Raw genomic sequence first — 16,277 nt, forward strand, 5'->3', positions numbered from 1 at the left:
GATTTAAGTGAAGACTCCAAGTGAAGACATTCTCTTGACTCCATATTCTGAATTTTAGAGCCAATCTCTGGAAGCAGAGAAAGAGTGAGGGGAAAAGCAAAATCTTTGTATCTAATAAGCCATCCACCTCCATGGAGTGGATGAGAAAGCTTGCCTGTTTGGCCCCCAGTAGCAACTTAGAAGTGGTCCTTCTAAGTACCACTTACCACATGGAGGTGAGAAAATGGGAATTTTCAAGAGAGATAAAGAAAACTACATCAAGCATATCTTTGGGTATTTTAAAGCATGGTGATTCCATATGGCCCATTGATGTTCTGGTAATCTAACAAAATATAAAACTCAATTTTTTCCTCCCAGGAGAACGCTAAGAAGATGGGCAGAAATCAAAGCTTCCTGGTGTGAGGTTGTGGTAGAAGATTCCTGGTTGATCAATGTATAGAAGATGAAATGGATTCCAGTTGTGGGAAAGAAGAAGTAATGCAGTCAAAAGTCCTGAATTGTCTTGAATTATATGTAGAAGCTAACCTGATAGTAAAAGTGGGGAGGGGAAATTTCAGAGCAAAGGGACAGATTGTCAAAAATTATAGTTTTGTGTTGTTTTATTTTACTGTGGAACTATAAGCTGTTTGATTTGGTTGGATCATATAGTAGAACAATTATGTAACAACCGTTCACTGGGATGTCCAAAAGGCATCCTCTCAGACTTGTTTTAGATCCTTTATGATTAGAGAATATAACTCTCTTAAGATTCCTTGAGTTTTCAATAACTTTACTCTGCTACTTTTGTGAGGCATGCATTTTTATCCTGGGTGTAATTTTGGATAAAATATTGCATTTTTTTTCTGTCTTAGACCAAGTATATATAAATAGGGAAAATACAATACTTTATTCATAGGCTTGTTGGAGCATATATGAGATTATGTCTTAAAGTGTGCTCTGTAACCTGGAAAAGGCAATACGAAAGTTACTTATTAAACTGATGAAATTTCTGCCATGTCTTCTATTTTGTGCCATATAGAAAATTTAAATCTTTAAAACATGATATTCAATAAATGTAAACCATTTATATCACTCACTATATACAACTATTTTTTTCAAATGATTCAACTCAATAAAAGTGATTATCTTTAAGAAAAGCCTTAAAGCACAGATGCCAACTATATGGCATATGTGACTTAATTCCCTACTTGTGCTCTCAAAGACAACATCACTAATTGATAACAACACTTTTCCTCCTTGTCTGGATGGAGCCTCAAAATTCTTCTCAAAATTCTAAGCAGCCAAAACCAATAGGGAAGAGTTGGCTCTTGAAATCTATTATTATTTCCCTTAGCCAAATGAAATTTTGATGGGATTATAGCCAGAAGAGGGAAGAGGGTATTTGTCTTCCCTGCAAGCCATCATTGTAAACAACTTTGCTATTCAGTAAAGGAAAAAAAGTATTGTGAGGTGTTTTCTTAGCAATGCAACAAGATACACACTTTTTCAATAATGGGTTTTTTAAAAAAAATCTGATTATTGATTGGTTAATTTCCTTCAAAATTCAACATGGTTTCATATCAATTGTGTTAGTTTTAAAGTGATGACTATGAAATGAATAGGTTTGTGCCAAATAGTAAATATAAATTCTAGTAAAAATATCCCTAAGCAGATCAGAACAATTTTGTGAATGAAGTCTAAACTATAGGCAGATACATTAACATGCTATAACCATGAACACACACACACACACACACACACACACACACACACACACACTTACCGAGTCATTGTCAGATACTATTTTCATGCATCATTTTGATGCTGCTTAATGCAGGATATATTGAAGAGCTATTATCTGGTCTTTTCAAAAGTACCCAGTAAATAACGTTGTGCCCAATTTCACTTTTTTAAGGATAAAAAACTGGGGACTTTGAAACGTATAGTGGTTGTCTTTTGAGTGTGTAGTTATATAAACAAAAATCCTTTTTAAATTGGTCAGTACTTGTTAACTGATATACTCAGATGGATGAGCAGTGCCAGGGAAATAAGACACAGCACAAGGAAGAAAGGTGTTTGCTTCCTGCAGAGGTTTTGCTACGGAGGAGCTAACAATAAGGATAAGACCTAAATGGATATTTTTACTCATTCTAACTTGGAGCTTACCCTCCAGTGGACCAGCACAAATGTGCCCAGTGAGCCACAAGATACTCCATCAGTCCCTCTGTCCACTGAGACCTGGGATTGTGGGATTTTTTTTTTCTCTCTTCATCAGGAAGGTTAATCTCATTTTGCTCTGCCTCCTGAAGAATCATTACTTTTGCTGATCCAGGTGACAGAATTATGGCACTAAGGTATAAGGAAATGGATTGTTTTAACATCAACATTAAAAAAATTCTACTTACTGCCACCTTGTGTGTGAATGTAAGTTTTCCAAGAAGCTATATTTGTATGACTGTGTGGGTGAAAAGGGCTGTTCTGTCTGCATTTCAACCAATATATGATATAACACTGGATTCAGATACATTCTATAATGAAGGGCACATTTGAGATTTCTCTTCATCTGTGGCCCAATAAGTGGATACACTTGCTCCAGTGACCTAATTCTTTCAGTTTTATTCATTTAATATATGCAGGCCAGAGAGCTAGAGACCCAGCCCAGCAAGATGCCAGTTTTTCTTGGACTAGATGATAGGAGCAAGACAGAGGACTGATAACCCTGCACACTCAGACATCCTGGGGGGAGATGTCAGATCAGATCAGATCGAAAAGGCAACCTGATAGAAATAGAAGAGAAAAATATTCTTATTCTAATCTATGTCAAGCATTCATCAGTTCTTTCAATTCTTTGTAGCCAGTATACTGATGAAAGTCACATGTAGCCATTTATTTCTTTAAAGTATGCAACTCCAGCCTGGGCGACAGAGTGAGACTCTGTCTCAAAAAAAAAAAAAAAAAAAAAAAAAGAATGAGTAGGGTTGGGCTTTTGAAGAAATTTTACAGAGACATTATTCCACGATTTGGGGATGTAAATTTAACTCTAGTCAGTCATTTCCCCATGGTAACAAAAGAGGAAGAAGTAGGGACATTGTAAGTTAAACATTTGAGCATAAGAATTGGACAGAGAAACTTAATCAAGTCCTATCTCTTGTACTCACTAGTTACGTAGTTCTAAATTCTTGGTCTAGCAAAAGTCACTAGCACCATTGGAAAAGAAAGTGAGACAATGCTTGCAATGTGTTATGTTTCTGTATGAATAGATTTTCTGCAACTATCTTACAAATAATACATTTAGAACATTTATCTTTTAAGCATTCAATCAACCAAACACACTCTCAACACCCTTCCCCACCTCCCCGCTCCACAAACATATTGAGTGTCTACTATGATCCATGCACAGGACCATAAAAATTGAAAAAAAAATTATCACATTCTCAGACATCTAAACTTAAATGTCTTCACTTACTTATCAAGACTTTTACAATGCCAGCAGCTTGCCTTTAATGGATAAAGGGTAATGCATATAACAATGGCACAAGGCATTGACACGACGACAATTAGGCAACCTAAAGCTTCTCAACAAACAACCAGCAGAGAGTCTAGTGTTCAAGGAGAAAGTAAGTTTTCTAGGTGTCAGCTTCTTGAGGCTGTTGCTCCAAAGGAGGTCATTGCCCAGAGTAATGAGAACAGTTGGGAATCTCTCCCATTCTCTATTGCCTGAAGGTCAACAGCCATCTGGTCTAACCCATGCTGGCTTTCCAATTGAGAGTGAAAACAGATTTTCTATCATGTCCAAGAACAAAGGGCATGGCTGAATCGTGGAAAATGTAGATGACACAGTTGCCTTCATCCATACAGAATGTGTATCTCAATTTTCTGAAAATGCATTCTTGGGCAAAGTATCCTATGATTAAAACGCACAAGTAAAGGGACATCAGAAAGAAGGGAAAGATGAGCTATGCACTGGAATCCTCTTGGAATGATAAGGTGATTACAAAAATGAGAAGATCTTCATCGGGTAATAAATCAAAGTGCTATCTTTCAAACATAGAGAATAAATTCACCAGTCAATGAGTGTCCTACCCTTTGCAAATCATAAAACAGAAGTTATACCCTTTAGTACTGTGTACTCTGAACCTTTTCTCTGCATTTTCCTAAAAGAAAGCTGACATCCTGATCAGGGCACTGACCAACAGATTAAAATCACTGACTATGAGTGTCCTTTTATTTTCTTGGCAGGCCACATGCTGATCCAGCAGTAAACTGTCTTTTCCCCTTTCCCAGACACTGCTTAATAAATATCACCTGGTGATAAAACTGTCCAATTTTCTTATAACAAAAACTACAAACATGAGGAGAAAATGCTGAGCTTGGGTAGGATATCTTATCTCTGTTAAATATTACAGACACATTACAAGGTCCTGTGCACTTGGTAAAATGTTTAAAATAAATATCCAAGTTCCAAATATCTTGTTCTTTTCAATTTATTTGAGGGATATTAAATATGTTACAATTAATTTCATATTCTGTATTAAGACATTTCATTTATATGCTCAAAACTACAGGGGTCTCCGTAACAGCCCTAAGTAATTCCATTTTGCAGTACAAGGGACATTGTTAATGTTCAAAGATTAGAAAATACACCCTCTTTGATCTTTGCTAGTTATTGAAAGACAGCATTCAGATACTAGGAATGTATTTTTCTTCAAATAGTTGATTTCTCCAAGAGGAAGATGTGATTAAATAGAATACACCAGACTTAATAAGACAACAAAAGAACTGACAATTTCTTTTCAGCTTTCTTCATTCTAGCATCTGAAAGCTGTTTGCCTTGGGATTTAGAAATTGAGAGAACAAGTTGCTGACCCTAGAACTGAACAGCCACATTAGTTATTTTGGTGATTCCAGTGTTGAAATGGAACATGTGCCAGAGGCAGGCACACTTTGCAGAGTGGGCATTTTGTACAGTTTATTTTAATTGATGGTTCAGCATATTGGTTGGGCATCTGTACGGATGCTTTAAAAATGAAAGAAATTATTGGTTGCTTTCTAGTAATGAGAATGGAGATTTAGAAAGGAATCTGCCTTTCTCTGATACTACCAGCATATTTTTGAGAGTCTCTCAGTGTTTGCAACCTTTCTTTGTAACCCTTGATTCATTTAATCATTCATTCTGCAAATATTTATTAATAGTCTGCTTTTGCCAGATGTCATGGTAGGCACTAGAGTTTTGCTTATGTCCATGACCTCTTTTAATGGAGATTATAGTTCATCGGTAAGGATTTATTGCTAGGGATTTGGAGCCCTAAGCAAAAGTATTCACAGGTCTAATCTATTATTCCCTTTAAAATAAGCTTTTGCAAATTTAAAAATACCTTCCTATGTGTGCCTGTGAAAAAGGAATGGGAGATAGCTGAGGCCAGGCTCTCTGTCACGAGCTGTGCCATGTTTTGCTAGATCATTGCTGCAGTCTCAGTCTGCTCTGCAGGAATAGACCATCTGAGGACACAGCAGGAAGTTGGCCATCTGCAATTCAAAGAGAGAAGCCTCTGGAGAAAATAAACCTGCAGGCACCTTGATCTTGGACTTTTAGCCTCCAGAGCTGTGAGAAAATAAATGTTTGTTGTTTAAGCCACCCAGTCTGTGGTATTTTGTTATGGCAAACTAATGTAGCAGACTAATACAGAGAAGGTTGAAAAATGGAGAACATTTTTTTTTGGAGCCTATTACAATAGATGAAAATTCATGCCCTCTTACACCCTAAGTTTCAGAGTAAGGAAATAAATACTACATGTAATGAAGTTAGGAAATTATACAATATGTGAGAAGGTAATAAATGCTATGGAAGAAACTAGAAGGTTGTATAGAACTAGTAGATCAGCAGTGCTGGGGACAGAGGGGTACAGGTTTTAGTACCAAACAGGAAGAGCAGGGAGGCATCATTAAGAAGGTACCAACTGTGCACTCAGAATAGAGGAGACTGTCTGGGAGAGAGCACTACAGGCAGAGATAGGAAGAGTATAAAGGCTCTGAGGTGGAACGTGAGGGTTGGAGGCACAGCAGGAAGCCAAGAGAGTTGGCATGCACCATGAGAATGGTAGAAAGGAGTCTGAGGCAAGATACAGGTCAGCCTGCGTGGGGCCTTATAGACCAAGTAAAGACCTCGGATGTTGCAAGGACTTTTATGCCTCTCACGTTATCCTTTCTCAAAATCTGTTCCTTCTGTTTGTTCTACAAATTCCCAGTTTCTGAAAACCAGCTACTGACCTGGTCTAATTTTCTCTTTTTTTCATAAGGTAAAAGATATTTGAATGATATTCCACATATCACTCAGATTCTACTCTTGATTCTGAAGTTTTTGTTTGTTTGCTTTTACTAACATCATCTTCTCCCTCAATTACCTAATCTTTGGCTTTCCTAAATTGGGAAAATTAATATGCCATAAGTTTCTTTATCAGCTATATCCCCAAAATTATGGTTAACTGAGCCAAGGTCATATTGGAAAAGGGTTTGAAATGAGAATACATGGACACAGTGAGGGGAAAAACACACACCGGGAGCTATTGCAGAGTGGGGGGTGAGGGACGGGAACTTAGAGGACAGGTCAATAGGTGCAGCAAACCACCATCCACACATATACCTATGTAACAAACCTGCATATTCTGCATGTAAAGTAAAATTTTAAAAAACTTCTATATATGACTTTAAAAATGTTTTTCAAAAAAAGAAAGAAGAAGGGTTCGAAGCATGGGACCATTGCTTAAGGAAGGGTGCACAATGGGGTTGTAAATCAACACTCTAAGGCTGATGTGTTCTGTGGGAGAGGGGTTCTGCAGAGGGCTCTGGCCGGCTGGAGGAGATCCATGGTATTGTTCAGGAGATAAATGAAGGATAGGGTGACCTGAAGGAGAGAAAGAGAAGCCACTGAGGGAACACATGTAAAGACGACAACGTTTAAGTTTAGTGTTTGTTCTATGAACAACAGACACCCCCAAAAATGTTATCTCAGTATATACATTGTGGTAGTGTCTTACTGTTTACTTGTATAATACCAAAAATCTATGTGGATTATAATTCCTTTTTTTTTTTTTTTTTTTTTTTTGAGACGGAGTCTGGCTCTGTCACCCAGGCTGGAGTGCAGTGGCGCGATCTCGGCTCACTGCAAGCTCCGCCTCTTGGGTTTACGCCATTCTCCTGCCTCAGCCTCCGGAGTAGCTGGGACTACAGGTGCCTGCCACCTCGCCCGGCTAGTTTTTTGTATTTTTTAGTAGAGACGGGGTTTCACCGTGTTAGCCAGGATGGTCTCGATCTCCTGACCTCGTGATCCACCCGCCTCGGCCTCCCAAAGTGCTGGGATAACAGGCTTGAGCCACCACGCCCGGCCGATTATAATTCTTAATAAAGAATTTCACCATTGTGGGACATGAGAAATAAATGTAACAAGTAAAAATGCCTTAAATCAAGTGATTACTTTCATTTCCAATTATGTATCCTCACACTGAAACGCTGCGTTAGGTGTCACAGACCTCGTTCTGCAGAAGCAAGCATATATGAAAAAGGTTATTGATGGAGGGCGGAGCAAGATGGCCGAATAGGAACAGCTCCAGTCTCCAACTCCCAGCGCGAGCGACACAGAAGACCGGTGATTTCTGCATTTTCAACTGAGGTACTGGGTTCATCTCACTGGGGAGTGCCGGACCATCAGTGCTGGTCAGCTGCTGCAGCCCGACCAGCGAGAGCTGAAGCAGGGCTAGGCATTGCCTCACCTGGGAAGCGCAAGGGGGAAAGGAATCCCTTTTCCTAGCCAGGGGAACTGAGACACACAACACCTGGAAAATCGGGTAACTCCCACCCCAATACTGCGCTTTAAGCAAACAGGCACACCAGGAGATCATATCCCACACCTGGCCGGGAGGGTCCCACACCCACGGAGCCTCCCTCATTGCTAGCACAGCAGTCTGTGATCTACCGGCAAGGCAGCAGCGAGGCTGGGGGAGGGGCGCCCGCCATTGCTGAGGCTTAAGTAGGTAAACAAAGCTGCTGGGAAGCTCGAAATGGGTGGAACTCACAGCAGCTCAAGGAAACCTGCCTGTCTCTGTAGACTCCACCTCTGGGGACAGGGCAATAACAAACACAGCCGAAACCTCTGCAGACGCAAACGACTCTGTCTGACAGCTTTGAAGAGAGCAGTGGATCTCCCAACACGGAGGTTGAGATCTGAGAAGTGACAGACTCCCTGCTCAAGTGGGTCCCTGACCCCTGAGTAGCCTAACTGGGAGACATCCCCCACTAGGGGCAGTCTGACACCCCACACCTCACAGGGTGGAGTACACCCCTGAGAGGAAGCTTCCAAAGCAAGAATCAGACAGGTACACTCGCTGTTCAGAAATATTCTATCTTCTGCTGCCTCTGCTGCTGATACCCAGGCAAACAGGGTCTGGAGTGGACCTCAAGCAATCTCCAGCAGACCTACAGCTGAGGGTCCTGACTGTTAGAAGGAAAACTATCAAACAGGAAGGACACCTACACCAAAACCCCATCAGTACATCACCATCATCAAAGACCAGAGGCAGATAAAACCACAAAGATGGGGAAAAAGCAGGGCAGAAAAGCTGGAAATTCAAAAAATAAGAGCGCATCTCCCCCGGCAAAGGAGCGCAGCTCATCGCCAGCAATGGATCAAAGCTGGACGGAGAATGACTTTGACGAGATGAGAGAAGAAGGCTTCAGTCCATCAAATTTCTCAGAGCTAAAGGAGGAATTACGTACCCAGCACAAAGAAACTAAAAATCTTGAAAAAAAAGTGGAAGAATTGATGGCTAGAGTAATTAATGCAGAGAAGGTCATAAACGAAATGAAAGAGATGAAAACCATGACACGAGAAATACGTGACAAATGCACAAGCTTCAATAACCGACTCGATCAACTGGAAGAAAGAGTATCTGCGATTGAGGATCAAATGAATGAAATGAAGCGAGAAGAGAAACCAAAAGAACAAAGAAGAAAAAGAAATGAACAAAGCCTGCAAGAAGTATGGGATTATGTAAAAAGACCAAATCTACGTCTGATTGGGGTGCCTGAAAGTGAGGGGGAAAATGGAACCAAGTTGGAAAACACTCTTCAGGATATCATCCAGGAGAACTTCCCCAACCTAGTAGGGCAGGCCAACATTCAAATCCAGGAAATACAGAGAACGCCACAAATATACTCCTCGAGAAGAGCAACTCCAAGACACATAATTGCCAGATTCACCAAAGTTGAAATGAAGGAAAAAATCTTAAGGGCAGCCAGAGAGAAAGGTCGGGTTACCCACAAAGGGAAGCCCATCAGACTAACAGCAGATCTCTCGGCAGAAACTCTCCAAGCCAGAAGAGAGTGGGGGCCAATATTCAACATTCTTAAAGAAAAGAATTTTCAACCCAGAATTTCATATCCAGCCAAACTAAGTTTCATAAGTGAAGGAGAAATAAAATCCTTTACAGATAAGCAAATGCTTAGAGATTTTGTCACCACTAGGCCTGCCTTACAAGAGACCCTGAAGGAAGCACTAAACATGGAAAGGAACAACCGGTACCAGCCATTGCAAAAACATGCCAAAATGTAAAGACCATCGAGGCTAGGAAGAAACTGCATCAACTAACGAGCAAAATAACCAGTTAATATCATAATGGCAGGATCAAGTTCACACATAACAATCTTAACCTTAAATGTAAATGGACTAAATGCTCCAATTAAAAGACACAGACTGGCAAACTGGATAAAGAGTCAAGACCCATCAGTCTGCTGTATTCAGGAGACCCATCTCACACGCAGAGACATACATAGGCTCAAAATAAAGGGATGGAGGAAGATTTACCAAGCAAATGGAGAACAAAAAAAAGCGGGGGTTGCAATACTAGTCTCTGATAAAACAGACTTTAAACCATCAAAGATCAAAAGAGACAAAGAAGGCCATTACATAATGGTAAAGGGATCAATTCAACAGGAAGAGCTAACTATCCTAAATATATATGCACCCAATACAGGAGCACCCAGATTCATCAAGCAAGTCCTTAGAGACTTACAAAGAGACTTAGACTCCCATACAATAATAATGGGAGACTTCAACACTCCACTGTCAACATTAGACAGATCAACGAGACAGAAAGTTAACAAGGATATCCAGGAATTGAACTCAGCTCTGCAGCAAGCAGACCTAATAGACATCTATAGAACTCTCCACCCCAAATCAACAGAATATACATTCTTCTCAGCACCACATCGTACTTACTCCAAAATCGACCACGTAATTGGAAGTAAAGCACTCCTCAGCAAATGTACAAGAACAGAAATTATAACAAACTGTCTCTCAGACCACAGTGCAATCAAACTAGAACTCAGGACTAAGAAACTCAATCAAAACCGCTCAACTACATGGAAACTGAACAACCTGCTCCTGAATGACTACTGGGTACATAACAAAATGAAGGCAGAAATAAAGATGTTCTTTGAAACCAATGAGAACAAAGATACAACATACCAGAATCTCTGGGACATATTTAAAGCAGTGTGTAGAGGGAAATTTATAGCACTAAATGCCCACAAGAGAAAGCAGGAAAGATCTAAAATTGACACTCTAACATCACAATTAAAAGAACTAGAGAAGCAAGAGCAAACACATTCGAAAGCTAGCAGAATGCTAGAAATAACTAAGATCAGAGCAGAACTGAAGGAGATAGAGACACAAAAAACTCTCCAAAAAATCAATGAATCCAGGAGTTGGTTTTTTGAAAAGATCAACAAAATTGACAGACCACTAGCAAGACTAATAAAGAAGAAAAGAGAGAAGAATCAAATCGACGCAATTAAAAATGAAAAAGGGGATATCACCACCGACCCCACAGAAATACAAACTACCATCAGAGAATACTATAAACACCTCTACGCAAATAAACTGGAAAATCTAGAAGAAATGGATAATTTCCTGGACACTTACACTCTTCCAAGACTAAACCAGGAAGAAGTTGAATCCCTGAATAGACCAATAGCAGGCTCTGAAATTGAGGCAATAATTAATAGCCTACCAACCAAAAAAAGTCCAGGACCAGATGGATTCACAGCTGAATTCTACCAGAGGTACAAGGAGGAGTTGGTACCATTCCTTCTGAAACTATTCTAATCAATAGAAAAAGAGGGAATCCTCCCTAACTCATTTTATGAGGCCAACATCATCCTGATACCAAAGCCTGGCAGAGACACACCAAAAACGAGAATTTTAGACCAATATCCCTGATGAACATCAATGCAAAATTCCTCGATAAAATACTGGCAAACCAGATTCAGCAACACATCAAAAAGCTTATCCACCATGATCAAGTGGGCTTCATCCCTGGGAGGCAAGGCTGGTTCAACATTCGCAAATCAATAAACATAATCCAGCATATAAACAGAACCAAAGACAAGAACCACATGATTATCTCAATAGATGCAGAAAAGGCTTTTGACAAAATTCAACAGCCCTTCATGCTAAAAACGCTCAATAAATTCGGTATTGATGGAACGTACCTCAAAATCATAAGAGCTATTTATGACAAACCCACAGCCAATATCATACTGAATGGGCAAAAACTGGAAAAATTCCCTTTGAAAACTGGCACAAGACAGGGATGCCCTCTCTCACCACTCCTATTCAACATAGTGCTGGAAGTTCTGGCTAGGGCAATTAGGCAAGAGAAAGAAATCAAGGGTATTCAGTTAGGAAAAGAAGAAGTCAAACTGTCCCTGTTTGCAGATGACATGATTGTATATTTAGAAAACCCCATTGTCTCAGCCAAAATCTCCTTAAGCTGATAAGCAACTTCAGCAAAGTCTCAGGATACAAAATTAATGTGCAAAAATCACAAGCATTCTTATACACCAGTAACAGACAAACAGAGAGCCAAATCAGGAATGAACTTCCATTCACAATTGCTTCAAAGAGAATAAAATACCTAGGAATCCAACTTACAAGGGATGTAAAGGACCTCTTCAAGGAGAACTACAAACCACTGCTCAGTGAAATAAAAGAGGACACAAACAAATGGAAGAACATACCATGCTCATGGATAGGAAGAATCAATATCGTGAAAATGGCCATACTGCCCAAGGTAATTTATAGATTCAATGCCATCCCCATCAAGCTACCAATGAGTTTCTTCACAGAATTGGAAAAAACTGCTTTAAAGTTCATATGGAACCAAAAAAGAGCCCGCATCTCCAAGACAATCCTAAGTCAAAAGAACAAAGCTGGAGGCATCACGCTACCTGACTTCAAACTATACTACAAGGCTACAGTAACCAAAACAGCATGGTACTGGTACCAAAACAGAGATATAGACCAATGGAACAGAACAGAGTCCTCAGAAATAATACCACACATCTACAGCCATCTGATCTGTGACAAACCTGAGAGAAACAAGAAATGGGGAAAGGATTCCCTATTTAATAAATGGTGCTGGGAAAATTGGCTAGCCATAAGTAGAAAGCTGAAACTGGATCCTTTCCTTACTCCTTATACGAAAATTAATTCAAGATGGATTAGAGACTTAAATGTTAGACCTAATACCATAAAAATCCTAGAGGAAAACCTAGGTAGTACCATTCAGGACATAGGCATGGGCAAAGACTTCATGTCTAAAACACCAAAAGCAACGGCAGCAAAAGCCAAAATTGACAAATGGGATCTCATTAAATTAAAGAGCTTCTGCACAGCAAAAGAAACTACCATCAGAGTGAACAGGCAACCTACAGAATGGGAGAAAATTTTTGCAATCTACTCATCTGACAAAGGGCTAATATCCAGAACCTACAAAGAACTCAAACAAATTTACAAGAAAAAAACAAACAACCCCATCAAAAAGTGGGCAAAGGATATGAACAGACATTTCTCAAAAGAAGACATTCATACAGCCAACAGACACATGAAATAATGCTCATCATCACTGGCCATCAGAGAAATGCAAATCAAAACCACAATGAGATACCATCTCACACCAGTTAGAATGGCGATCATTAAAAAGTCAGGAAACAACAGGTTCTGGAGAGGATGTGGAGAAATAGGGACACTTTTACACTGTTGGTGGGATTGTAAACTAGTTCAACCATTATGGAAAACAGTATGGCGATTCTTCAAGGATCTAGAACTAGATGTACCATATGACCCAGCCATCCCATTACTGGGTATATACCCAAAGCATTATAAATTATGCTGCTATAAAGACACATGCACACGTATGTTTATTGCAGCACTATTGACAACAGCAAAGAGTTGGAATCAACCCAAATGTTCATCAGTCACAGATTGGATTAAGAAAATGTGGCACATATACACCATGGAATACTTTGCAGCCATCAAAAAGGATGAGTTTGTGTCCTTCGTAGGGACATGGATGCAGCTGGAAACCATCATTCTTAGCAAACTATCACAAGAACAGAAAACCAAACACCGCATGTTCTCACTCATAGGTGGGAACTGAACAATGAGATCACTTGGACTCAGGCAGGGGAACATCACACACCGGGGCCTATCATGGGGAGGGTGGAGGGGGGAGGGATTGCATTGGGAGTTATACCTGATGTAAATGATGAGTTGATGGGTGCAGCACACCAACATGGCACAAGTATACATATGTAACAAACCTGCACGTTATGCACATGTACCCTACAACTTAAAGTGCAATAATAATAAATAAATTAAAAAATAAAAATTAAAAAAAAAAAGGTTACTGATTTAAACTTGCATAGACACAGGAATTGATTCAATCTGAAAAGAAAAACGCGAGTGCGCGTGCGTGTGTGTGTGTGTGTGTGCGTGTGTGTGTGTAAAATTTCTTCATTACAATGAAAGACTACGCCATCTTCAAGTTGGACAATACCTAAAGGCCTTCAACTCTAACCTCTTTATTGTGTTAATATGAAACACAGAGGTAGGATAGGAGAGTGGCTAATTCTTGGGAGTCCCAAGATAGTCACCCTATCCCTCATTTATCTCCTGAACAATACCATGGATCTCCTCCAGCCTGCCAGAGCCCTCTGCCGAGCCCCTCTCCCACAGAACACATCAGCCTAAGAGTGTTGATGTATAACCCCATTGTGCACCCTTCCTTAAGCAATGGTCCCATGTCTCAAACCCTTTTTCTTTCTTTTTTTAAAAAACATTTTCAAAGTAATATATGGAAAGGAGTCATGTCTCATGACCTCATCCGATACTGTTTTGAAGGTATGGTGGTTCTACAGCTAGAGAGCCTGAGTTCAAATATCAGCACCACTACTTACTTGCTGTGACCTTGGGCAAGCCACCATATCTCTCTCTGGGTTAGGTTTCTCATCTGTAAGATACAAATAACAATAATACATATTTGTGGTTGATTGTCTAATGAGCACAAAGTCTGCCATCCCACTATATACTCATCTCTGTAATGTGACTTTGCTAATCCTCTTGACCAAGGGGTAATCTCTTTGAATCCGGGCTAACCCTGTGACTTGTTCTGACAAATAAAATGCACTGTAAATGACGTTATGTGAATGACCTGGCAGATTCTGCTTTTGCTTTAAAAGCACCATATTGTGATGAAGCCCAAGATTTTTGAAAGAGAAGCCAGATGTCAGATATATGAGTTAGGTATCTTAGTCCTCCCATCCCAGTGAATCCTCCAGAGGAATGCAGTTGCACTAGTGATCCTAGGAGAAACCAGAGATAAACTGCCAAGCAAGCCCCAAATCGCAATTAATAATAAATGATTGTTACTTTAAATCTTTTGGTTTGAGGTTTTAGTTAAAAGGTTTTTTAATATAGCACTGTCTTATAAGATTGTTTTGATAATTAAGTGAATTAATACTTTGTAAAGTGCTTCTAATGGAGTGCCTGGTGTATAGTAATTGCTCAATAAACTCTGGTGATTATAATGTTTAATTATATTGGTTTTTATAGGCCTGGCAAGTTAATTAATGGTTGATGAGCAACTTGCTAGCATCCAAGCCTTTTGGCTTTTTACCTACTACTTATTCTACCTGAATGAGCTTTTGTTGACTGATATTTGTATGTACAAACTTGGTATACATTCAAACTGAGTGTTTTTCATTTATATGCTTATAGATTTATGCATAGATTTTTATTTGAGCTGTGCACACAACTGTTCAAATACGGATTTCGAGATCATTCCCAGTTAAATCATGTCTTCCAGATTATAAATCATACTTTATTAATGTTTCCTATTGATTTTTCATATAACATTTTATGTCCCTTCAAAGGACATCTATAAGTAAGTATTGAGGTAAGACTATCAAGGGAGAAGTCGATTTCTCTTGCCACTCACTTTACTTTGCATCAAGTTGAACTCTCATATAATGTCTTACAGAAGATTAAAAATTAACGGTTTCTCATGAAAATGTTAACTAGAAACATTTTCCTATTATAAATCAATGATTGTCAGTGCACAAGGTTCAGTAACTAGATAATTTTTATTTGAATCACTAATTCTCTTTACTGTCATTGTGAGCTAAGATTTTATGTATTTTCTTAATATTCAGAAACTGTATTTTGTTGATATTCAGAAAGCACTGTTAAACTTGTTCAAATAAGGAGAATTTAGAAATTAAGGAAGAGGTGATTTTCACAGTGTGACATGCATTCATCAGGTATTTACTGAGCACCCTGTTTCAAACAAAAGACACATCATGGTGAAATAGACATATAAGCTTCTGTTCTCATAGAACTTACATGTAGAAGAGACAGATAATAACTAAGTAAAGAAGTGAGCAGATTAATAAGTAGGACATCTTCAGGCGGCATGTGTGATGAAATCCTACAGACCAACAGGAAATATTTATGAGGAAGTGCTAATAACACTTGCTGCTGAATTGGGTGTGGGTGTGGGAGGAAGGAAGAACTACTGTTTTTGACTTTGCTTGTAGATGGATGGTGATGCTATTCACTCATATAGGGAATCCCTATTTACTGACATAGGGAGCAGGCTCAGAAAAGAAGGTAAATCAAGTATCCTAGTCTGGGTCTGTTGAATTTTAGACACTTTTGAGGTTATCCATGGGAGTTAGATTGATCACCTTGTCACTCTGGGGAGAGTCTTGGCTGGACATCCACATTTGTGAGTCAAAGGGCAGTAGATGAAAGCACAGAACTATATGCCTGGGAGGTATAGTCACTTTACTGTCTTGAGCAGTTTGAGGGAATCCCAACACTAAGACTTTAAGACCAGCCTGACCAACATGGTGAAACCCTGTCTCTACTAAAATTACAAAAATTAGCCGGGTGTGGTGGCGCT

General features: G+C 39.4%; 1 long non-coding RNA gene across 2 annotated transcripts in view; it reads left to right on the forward strand.

Annotated features, from left to right (window-relative positions):
* LOC123575210 (uncharacterized) overlaps positions 1 to 16,277 on the forward strand; it is a 133,889-nt gene that overhangs the window by 43,002 nt on the left and 74,610 nt on the right. The window contains exon 3 of one of the 2 annotated variants that reach the window (XR_012416452.1): positions 358 to 3,463. The exons of the other annotated variant lie outside the window; for it this stretch is intronic. This is a non-coding gene — a long non-coding RNA (uncharacterized lncRNA). Of the gene's footprint in view, positions 1 to 357; positions 3,464 to 16,277 lie in introns of those variants that run through there. 2 annotated transcript variants of the gene reach the window in all.

This window comes from Macaca fascicularis, chromosome 8 (assembly GCF_037993035.2).
Source record: "Macaca fascicularis isolate 582-1 chromosome 8, T2T-MFA8v1.1".
Classification (NCBI taxonomy): domain Eukaryota; kingdom Metazoa; phylum Chordata; class Mammalia; order Primates; family Cercopithecidae; genus Macaca; species Macaca fascicularis.